The 11,386-nt window shown below is 39.5% G+C and overlaps 1 long non-coding RNA gene across 2 annotated transcripts; it reads right to left on the bottom strand.

The window, feature by feature from the left end:
* Positions 1-3,200: 3,200 nt before the first annotated feature.
* Positions 3,201-6,545, bottom strand: LOC119366436. 2 transcript variants are annotated; one of them, XR_005176042.1, is made up of 2 exons: positions 5,859-6,545; positions 3,201-5,779 (listed from the first exon to the last, which is right to left on the bottom strand). It is a non-coding gene; the product is annotated as an uncharacterized LOC119366436 (long non-coding RNA). The 2 variants fall into 2 exon arrangements; XR_005176041.1 differs by having other exon boundaries at positions 5,923-6,545.
* Between the last annotated feature and the right edge of the window lie 4,841 nt (positions 6,546-11,386).

Raw genomic sequence — 11,386 nt, 5'->3', positions numbered from 1 at the left:
GCTTGGAGAAATGGAACACTATCTCTACCCATTGAGACTAATTTTACTGAATGTTACCCCATCATACAATATGCTAATGACACCCTGGTTATCGTGCCTGCTGATGAGGTACAAATTAGAAGTTTCATTGAGATACTTGACAACTTCTGAAAATTCACTGGGCTTGTTGTAAACTATAGTAAATATTCCATGGTACCAATCAATATGTCTGATGATAAAGGTCAGGATCTGGCAAATACCTTCAACTGCAAAAAAGAAGCCATGCCTTTCACAGATCTTGGTCTACCAATGGGATCTACAAGACCTAAAGTGGCAGATTTGATGCCCTGGTATCAAGACTTGATCATAGACTTTCTGGCATTGCTTCATTAATGTCATACTCTGGGAGACTTGTTCATTTCAAATCCATAGTTGCTGCTCTGCCAATTTTTGCTATGTGTTGTATAAGAGTACCTTTCACCATATTGGACCACTTTGAAAAGTCTGGCAGGAATTTTCTTTGGTATGGTAAGGATATCAACAAAAAAGGTAATTGTCTTGTTAAATGGGATAATGTTTGCTTGCCAAAAAAGGCAGGGGGACTGGGTGTGTTAGATCTGAGAACACAAAACAAAACTCTGCTTATTAAATTTCTTTACAAATTCTTCAATAAGCATGATATCCCCTGGGTTAATCTTATATGGAACAATTACTATGACAATGATGAGGTACCAAGTTTCCCTACAATGGTGGGATCCTTTTGGTGGAGAGACTGTTGCTCGAATTTGCAAGATTTCAAAAACATGACTATATGCTATGATGGGAGAGGTGATACAATTAAGCTATGGTCAGATAAGTGGTGTTCTTATACAATTTCACAGTCAATGCCTCAACTATTTTCCTATGCAAAGAATGCTGACACAACTCTTGCAACTGTCAGCAACATGGAGGATAGTGAATTTTATGATTTGTTCCACTTGCCTATGTCCTCTATTGCAGTACAACAGAGTGCCAATCTTAGAGAGTTGATCAACAACAGAGAGAATCAGCAGCTACCAGATTCTTGGAAATTCTATTGGGGTGACACAAGGTACTCTAATAAGAGAATATACCTTGAACTTATGGGTAACCCTGCTGATGCACCTAAGCCTTATCAATGGATATGGAAATCATGCTCTTTACCCAAGCAGAAATTCTTCTTCTGGCTCCTGTTACAAGACAGATTAAACACTAGAGACCTACTAAACAGGAAGAATTTCTACATTGAGACTAGTAAATGTGAATTATGTGAGGATGAACCTAATGAACATCTAATGCATCTCTTTTTTAGTTGTGATTTCAGCCAAAACTTCTGGATGTACATTGGCTACCAATGGAACACTAATCATAACCTTATGGAAATGCTCCTGGAAGGAAGGAAGCAAGATACCCATGGATGTTTTAAAGAATGTTTGATTGCTGGATGCTGGAGTCTCTGGAAACACAGAAATAGCATTATTTTTTATCACAAGGTTAAAAATATGGCATATTACATTGCCACTTTCAAGGAGCACTACTGCATGATTATAAAGAAGGCAAAAGCAGGATTGAAAGAGGGCATGCAATGCTGGCTAGATCATTTATAGATTCTTCATTATCTTGTAATATATCCATCATGTAAATCCATATGTAATTGTTCACCTATTATAATGAAAATGAGAATCACAGTGGGGGTTTTCCCCACTGTTTTTGTCAAAAAAAACTACATGGACTGGGTCCGTAACTTGAGGATTATCCTCATTGCTGCACAGAAGAATTACGTCCTGGAAGCACCGTAGGTGTACCACCCGCGCTAGCAACTGCAGACATTGTGAACGCCTGGCAGACGCGTGTTGATGACTACTCGATAATTCAGTGTGCCATGCTTTACGGCTTAGAATCTAGACTTTAAAGCCATTTTGAATGTCATGGAGCATATGAGATGTTCCAAGAGTTGAAGTTAATATTTCAAGCAAATGCCCGAGTTGAGAGATATGAAGTCTCCAACAAGTTCTACAGCTGCAAAATGGAGGAGAATAGTTCTGTCAGTGAACACATACTCAGAATGTCTGGGTACCATAACCACTTGACTCAATTGGGAGTTAATCTTCCTCTTGATAGTGTCACTGACAGAGTTCTTCAATCACTGCCACCAAGCTATAAAGGCTTCATGATGAACTATAATATGCAAGGGATGAACAAGACTATTGTCGAGCTCTTTACAATGCTAAAGGCTGTGGAGGTAGAAATCAAGAAGGAGCATCAAGTGTTGATGGTCAACAAGACCACTAGTTTCAAGAAAAAGGGCAAAGGGAAGAAGGGAACTTCAAGAAGAATGGCAGGAAAGTTGCTAGTCAAGAGAAGAAACCCAAGTCTGGACTTAAGCCTGAAACTGAGTCCTTCTACTGCAAAGGCACTGCTCACTGGAAGCGGAACTGCCCCAAGTATTTGGCGGATAAGAAGGATGACAAAGTGAAAGGTATATTTGATATACATGTGATACGTTTCCAACGTATCTATAATTTTTATTGTTCCATGCTACTATATTACCTGTTTTGGATGTTTATGGGCTTTACTTTACACTTTTATATCATTTTTGGGACTAACCTACTAACCGGAAGCCCAGCCCGAATTGTTGTTTTTTGCCTACACTACACCACGACACTCAAAGCAACATCAAACAATGTGTCGGCATATGTAACCTAAGGCGACAGATTTACTGTCGGCAAAGACCTTTTCCGACAGAAAGGAGCTGTCGCCTATAGTCCTGCCGGGAAAGGTCTTTTCCGACAGATAAACCTCTACCGACAGACAATATGACCGCATTTGTGAGATCTACGCCGACAGACATTTTTTCTCCGACAGACAATTATATAGCGACAGTTTATCTGACAGTGTGCTATGGCGACAGATGGTGTGACGCCCATTGATATGCCGACAGTTCATGTGACTGTGTGCTACACCGACACATTATGCATCATCAAATACTTATGCCGACAGACTTTCTGCCAGGGCCTACATTTCGGTATAAATGTAAATGTACCATATATTAACATGAAATTAATTCATAATAATCATTTCATGTTCAGCACCCAATATATATATATACAAACATTTCCACTCTTCCATCCATCACAAGATAACATTAATTTCTGCATTCATTTCATTTTCAGTATCCAATAGAAATACAAACATTTGCACTCTTCTATTCATCACAAGATACCATTGATCAATGCATTCATTCAACATAGAAGATCTGTCAGTTTTCTTGACTCAAATTAGCTACAGTCATCAAGGAAATACACAAGTCAACATTCCGGTCATGGCCTCTTACAAAATATGATGGCCTCTTACAAAATATGATGGCCTAAGTTCCTAAGAGACCAAATGTTTGATCACTGCCACAAAAATTATGGAAGAGACCAAGTCTTCGATCCCTAAGCTGACACCAACTTCCAAATCCATGTTAGGAACAAAAGTGATCACCGGAATATCTTAGATCAACTTGTGGACTTGCTACTTTCTTCCATTTGTCCTGCAAAAGAACTCATATGATTGAGCAATCTTAGAAAATGAGAATTTGTGAGTGGCCATGGTCCCAAAGATCTAAAAATTAGATGTACCGCAAACAGGTTACAAAAGATAACCTTATCAGAACCAAAACGGACATCAATCGCAGTCAGGCTAGCGCCTAGTGTATCATATGACTTGCTATAAAAATTTATGCACTCATTGATAGAGCAATCAAATCTGTCCTAAGGCATCACGAATAAAGTTCTTATTGTAATTTTAGAGATTTGCATTTGAAGTTCCTCAGCCATCAAATAATCAGATATGCATTTGTAAATATACATAGACTAGCAGTCGTATATGTAGTAGCAGGACGTGCACTTGCACATGCATCTCGTTTTCCTCGATGATAACAGGTACACTCTAGTTAGGCATCTGGGAGCTAGATCGGGTAATACATATATAACCAGATGTCTAATATGAGTAATTGCTGGGATGATCTGCACACAATCTACAATAAAATCATGCCTACCATTTACTACACGCTCTCAGTTCGTCTATAGTCCATTAAAGTACAACATGGTCTCAGTTCATCTATAGGAGAAGTTCAAAGCAAATGCATATTTAAAACTTGGGCACCATCAGCTACTGCAGAAACTGGAAATGTCTCAAGACACAATCATGAGCATATCTTTTGGTAATCGAGTCATGCATAACTGGAAACAAAGCATATGTACCAGCAGTCATATATGTAGTAGCAGGAAGTGCACTTAGATGAAAACAAATCCATTTAATCCTCAAAAACAAACACATTTAATCGTAAAAGATCCATTTAGAGAACATTGCTTGTGTTGCAGCTCATGCATGCTATGAAACATTGTGTGCTTATGGTAGAGATTTGCGTATGTTGTATTCTACTATGGTTAAAATCCTGAAACTGAACATATGCTGCAACATATATATTTCTCAAAAAATAGAGCTAGGTGTAATCCTTGATTGGTGGTACTGAACTAAATATGCTTCCCTGAAAAATTATGGTCAAATATTTATTTTGTGGCTGATCTTTAAAAGAAAGGAAGATTCCATTTGTAGCTACTAGGAACAGCACACTTATGGCCATTTGTCCAACACAAGTTCTAAGTGTGAGGAAAGGTGCTTACTTAATTTTCAGAGATATGCAATTGAGATTGTTCAGCGATTAAATAGATATATGTTAGCAGCTAGCATTCGCTTTGGTGTAATTTCTCACAAGAATTTGCTTGCGTATTAAATCATACATTTCTGCTAGTTGCCATGATCAAGTCTCTGAACTTGATACTATTTTGCATGATAATGGAGGTGCTGCTATGCACATATAAAATGCAAGGATAGACAAGAAGCCCGACAATAAATTATCTAACACATTTGCACATCGCCAACAAAATTTAGATGTCATGCATTGGTACTGTAGTATAACAATATTTTCCCAAGACTAACAAGACGGTCGTTTTCTAGGATGCATGTACCATCTTTTAGAATGACACTCATGCGCTGCAGCAAAAAGCACAACATATAATATCTGGAAAACAAACACTCAACTTTTCAGTTTAAAGGATCAGTAAAATGTTTCTGTAAAGTAGAGCCAAAATGTTAGGCATTTGGCATGTCCAAGCAATTGCTACTATCTTCTCATTGCCAGTTCCACTAGGGTAACTTCAACACTCTAATGGTCAGTTCCAATAAAATAACCTCAAGCTTGAATATATATATATGTTGTACTAATGTGGTTCCAATGGTCAGGTTTATAAATTTCAACTTCAACTTTCTATATCGCTTAGTAGCTTGTACAGAGCTAATACTGCTATATACAAGGTCTTCTAAATAAGTAAAAAGGAAGAGACAAACATCTGAGAATTAGCATTCTCTAAAAGTTTACAGTTCAATTACTGACACGAGCAAAACTCCTATGAGTTACATCCTTCATTTATAGCTTCACTTATGCTGTTCTTTGACTGAAAAAAAAGCATAAATATGTGTGAAACAGATGGTATATATAATGAGAAAGTGTTGAATGTAAACAACTGCAAGTACACAATAGTTTAGTTTTTCTTGGCTGGCCGTGATGACCCACGTACTTTCCCAGAGGCCCTTGTATCTCCTCCTATTCATGTATTCTTTTTCGGTTCCATAAGAGCTCTCCCCTCACTCCTCAGACCTTATTTTCTACAACTTGGCAAGCCATCATCGTATATAAGGACCTCACTTTCTTCACCTGTTTCCGTCAGCTTTTGCCCTGCAAATGACACAAATTATACCATGATATTAACAGACAATAGTGGAGACAAATCACAAAATTTTATATGAATCAGTACATGTGAAATTGTTGATTAGACAACTGTCAAGGTCGTTGCTTTGTACATTCACGAACTAGATTACCTCCGCCATGAACTAGGCCGGCACCTGCGCTCCCTTCCACAGTCCGTACAAGCCTAAGTTGTTCCTAAACCACCCTAAAATTACCCAAACTCAAACAAACCAACGTAAACTTGCTCGAACTAGATAGATCTAATGGGCAATCACAGTTTTGGGGGAAAAAATCAACGATGTTTACCTACAGTAGCCAGATTTGCAAACGGGGTAGGACAGAGGGGTAGGGGAGTCGTCGCCGTTGTGGAAGAGGGGCACTGGGGCGCCTCCTCGGCAGCGTATGACAGGTCGACTCCTCGATCTGCAGGTTGTGGGGAGGCCCCTCATACTGTAGAGTACCTCCCCTTGGAGGCCGTGGCGACGGGAGGCAGATCTGGGCCGGAGGCAGTGGCGGCGTGAGGCAAGTCGTAGTCTGCAGATGTGGGGGCGCGAAGCTGGTCAGGGCCGGACGCCGTGGCGACACGAAGCAGGTCGGAGTCTGGGGCGGTGGTGGCGCCAGACATGTAGAGGACGGAGCATACGGCGGCGGGGCAAGCAAATCGGGGCCGGCGGCGGCATGTGGCTTAGGTTTGGCTGGGGGGATATGTGGTGTGAAAGAGAGATGAGATGGGGGATTGGGGGCACGCTGAGACCTAGCGAATATTCTGGAGTTATGGCTTCGCGGATGGTGCCAGGCCCACGCGGATGGAAATTAGTGGGCCACCTACAAAGGAACGCCGACACTTTTTTCATCGCAAAGAACCACCGACAGACAATCTAATGGTAAAATAAACCTATGCCGACACATAGCATGTGCGCAAACCAGTACGCATTGCCGACACACAGAATATCAGAAGTATAGAGCAACATCAACAATTAGTGTGTCCGTATAGTTTGGGACGAAAAAAGTGTCGGCGATGCACACTTCTACCAACAGATGCACGTCGCCCTTGTGGTGTCGTGGTGTAGTGTTATTTCAGTGTTTGGAAAAAAAGGAATATCAAATGGAGTCCAAACGAGATGAAACCTTCGGGAACGATCTTTTTGGAACAAATGCCAACCTGGAGACTTGGAGTGGACGTCAAGCAACAAGCGAGGCGGCCACGAGGGTGCCCGGCGCGCCCCCTAGGGGTGGGTGCGCCACCCACCCTTGTGGGCCCCTCGATCGTCAACCGAGCTACTTCTTCCTCCTATATATACACCCATACTCTGAAACCATCAGAAGCGACCACGAAAATCTAATTCCACCGTCGTAACCTTCTGTATCCGCGAGATCCTATCTTGGAGCCTTCGCCCACTACTAGAAAAACGGTTATAGCTAATATGGACATTAATGGCGCACTATACATGTGGTGCGCCACTGCTATATCGCACCATGTGTAGGTGCGCCATTAGTAACCAAAACAGTAATTGCGCACCAGGTGAAAAGTGCGCCATTACTAAGTTTGACCAAGGTTTGACCCAGTCATACACATAGTAATGGCGCGCTTTGTATAGGTGCGTCATTACTAAGTTGACATAGTAATGGCGCACCTTCACAAAGTGCATCATTACTATGTGTATGACTTGGTCAAACCTTGGTCAAACTTAGTAATGGCGCACTCTGCATAGATGTGCCATTACTATGTCAAACTTAGTAATGGCGCACCTATACAAAGTGCGCCATTACTAACCTTGACCAAGGTTTGACCCAGTCATACACATAGTAATGGCGCACTTTGTGAAGGTGCGTCATTACTAACTTTTGATACGTATGCAAAAATGTTCAAAATATGATACGTAATATGACCGGGAAGTTTGAAAGTTTTCACCAAATGCACCCCGCCCCCGGACCGCCTTTTCAGTTTTTAAAAAAATAAAAGAAAATGATGGAAGTGTCAAAAAAATAAAAGAAAATAAGTTTCCCTTGTGATATGTGGTCTAGTTGTTGGGAAAATTTACAAATATGAATTTCGACTTTATTTGCAAAATCTCTCTCGAATTTAGTAAAATGGTCGTAACTTTTGCATACGACCTTCGATGAAAAAGTTTTTTATATGAAAAATCATCTACTCGAAAAGTTACATCCGAATTCAACCGGGGGAACCCCGTTGAAGATTTTTAGAATCCCCCAAAACATAATATAATAAAAGATACAGGGATTTTAAGATCTAGAGGGGGGAAAATGGAAAAAATTTCTAACTTAGTAATGGTGCACCATTTGCTAGGTGCGCCACAAGTAATAGAAAAAAAAATTGGTTTCAATTTTTTTTGGAAAAAATGTTCAAAATATGATACGTAATATGACCGGGAAGTTTGAAATATTTTTCCAAAATTTCATCACACTCATGAACATGAACAAGGTCCTAGACATCAACAAGGTTTAATAGGATTGATATGATAGATATATCAACAAGTGCCTGTTAAGTGAGCTGGTGCTGGGTTGGATAGAACCGAGAAGTTAAGCGTGCTTGGTCTGAAGTAGTGTGAGGATGGGTGACCTTCCAAGAAATTTGACCACAGAGTGTGATTTGACTTGAGATTAAGCATATTGACCCGAGATTAAGCCATATTGACCCGAGATTAAGAAAAACGCGGAAAAAAAATTCTGAAAAAAAATTTGAAAAAAAAAATCTGAAAAAAATTTGAAAAAAAATTGTTAGTAATGGTGCACTTCTATGTGGTGCGCCATTACTAAGTCAGATAGTAATGGCGCACACTTCTTGGCATAGTAATGACGCACTATGTGGTGCGCCACTATTATCTGTGATACTAATGGCGCACTAGAGGTGTGCCATTACTATTTGTTACTACTGGCATGTTAATAGTAACTGGTGCGCCCTAGTAGTGGCTGGTGCTCCGCTGGAGGGGGAATTGACCATGGAGGGCCTCTACATCATCTCCAAGGCCTCTCCTATGAGTTGTGAGTAGTTTACCACATTCCTTCGGGTCCATAGTTATTAGCTAGATGGATTCTTCTCTCTCTTTGATTCTCAATACAAAGTTCTCCTCGATCTTCGTGGAGATCTATTTGATGTAACTCTTTTTGCGGTGTGTTTGTCGAGATCTGATGAATTGTGGGTTTATGATCAAGTTTATCTATGAGAAATATTTGAATCTCCTTTGAATTATTTTATGTGTGATTAAGTTATCTTTGCAAGTCTCTTCAAATTATCAGTTTGGTTTGGCCTACTAGATTGATCTTTCTTGCAATGGGAGAAGTGCTTAGCTTTGGGTTCAATCTTGCGGTGTCCTTTCCCAGTGACAACAGGGGCAGCCAGGCACGTATTTATTGTTGCCATCGAGGATAAAAAGATGGGGTTTATATCATATTGCATGAGTTTATCCCTCTACATCATGTCATCTTTCTTAATGTGTTACTTTGTTCTTCATGAACTTAATACTCTAGATGCAGGCAGGAGTCGGTTGATGTGTGGAGTAATAGTAGTAGATGCAGAATCGTTTCGATCTACTTGTTGCGGACATGATACCTATATACATGATCATGCCTAGATAATCTCATAACTATGCACTTTTCTATCAATTGCTCGACAGTAATTTGTTCACCCACCATAATACTTATGCTATCTTGAGAGAAGCCACTAGTGAAACCTATGGCCCTCGGGTCTATCTTTTATCATATAAGTTTTCCATCTACTTTTATTTGCATCTTTACTTTTCCAATCTATATCATAAAAATACCAAAAATATTTATCTTATTATATTATCTCTATCAGATCTCACTTTCGCAAGTGGGAGTGAAGGGATTGACAACCCCTTTATTGCGTTGGTTGCGAGGTTCTTGTTTGTTTGTGTAGTTGTGTGGGACTTTTGAGGAGCCTCCTACTGGATTGATACCTTGGTTCTCAAAAAATGAGGGAAATACTTACGCTACTTTGCTGCATCACCCTTTCCTCTTCAAGGAAAACCAACACAATCTCAAGACGTAGCAAGAAGGATTTCTGGCACCGTTGCCGGGGAGGTCTTCACTCAAGTCAAGACATACCAAGTACCCATCACAAACTCATCTCCCTCGCATTACATTATTTTTCATTTTCCTCTCGTTTTCCTCTCCCCCACTTCACCCTTGCCGTTTTATTCGCCCTCTCTTTCCCAATCTCCTCTCTCTTTCGCTTGCCTTTTTGTTTGCTTGTGTACGTTGGATTGCTTGTCACGATGGCGCAAGATAATACCAAATTGTGTGACTTTTCCAATACCAATAATAATGATTTCCTTAGCACCCCGATTGCTCCTCTTAATGATGTTGATTCTTGTGAAATCAATGCTGCTTTGCTGAATCTTGTTATGAAAGATCAATTCTCCGGCCTTCCTAGTGAAGATGTTGCTACTCATCTAAGCAACTTTGTTGATTTGTGTGATATGCAAAATAAGAAAGATATGGATAATGATATTGTTAAATTGAAGTTATTTCCGTTTTCACTTAGAGATCATGCTAAAACTTGGTTTTCATCTTTGCCTAAAAATAGTATTGATTCATGGAATAAGTGCAAAGATGCTTTTATCTCAAAGTATTTTCCTCCCGCCAAGGTCATCTCTCTTAGGAACGATATTATGAATTTTAAACAACTTGATCATGAGCATGTTTCCCAATCTTGGGAAAGAATGAAAGTAATGATTCGCAATTGCCCTACTCATGGTTTGAACTTATGGATGATCATACATAATTTTTATGCCGGATTGAATTTTGCTTCTAGAAATCTTTTAGATTCGGTCGTCGGAGGCACTTTTATGGAAATCACCTTAGGAGAAGCTACTAAACTCCTTGATAACATTATGGCTAATTATTCTCAATGGCACACCGAAAGATCTACTAGTAAAAAAGTGCATGCTATAGAAGAAATTAATGTTTTGAGTGGAAAGATGGATGAACTTATGAAATTGTTTGCTACTAAGAGTGCTCCTATTGATCCTAATGATATGCATTTGTCTACTTTGATTGAGAATAATAATGAATCTATGGATGTGAATTTTGTTGGTAGGAATAATTTTGGTAACAATGGCTATACAGGAAACTTTAATCCTAGACCGTTTCCTAATAATTCCTCTAATAATTATGGAAATTCCTACAACAACTCTTATGGAAATTTTAATAAGATGCCCTCTGATGTTGAGAATAGTGTTACAGAATTTATGATCTCTCAAAAGAATTTTAATGCTTTGCTTGAAGAAAAATTGCTTAAAGTTGATGAATTGGCTAGGAATATTGATAGACTTTCACTTGATGTTGATTCTTTGAAACTTAGATCTATTACACATAAGCATGATATCAATGAGTCTCTCAAAGCCATGAGAATTTCCATTGATGAGTGCAAAGAAAGAACCGCTAGGTTGTGTGCTAAGAAAGATTGCTTTGTAAAAGCGTGTTCTTCTAGTCTCCATGATAATAATGATGAAGATCTAAAAGTTATTGATGCATCCCCTATTAAATCCTTGTTTTGCAATATGAATCTTGATAATGATGGGACTGGAGATGAGTCATCTTTAGTAAAAAGGC

Source organism: Triticum dicoccoides, chromosome 2B (assembly GCF_002162155.2).
Source record: "Triticum dicoccoides isolate Atlit2015 ecotype Zavitan chromosome 2B, WEW_v2.0, whole genome shotgun sequence".
NCBI lineage: Eukaryota > Viridiplantae > Streptophyta > Magnoliopsida > Poales > Poaceae > Triticum > Triticum dicoccoides.
This window is presented reverse-complemented; position numbering and strand designations above follow the sequence as displayed.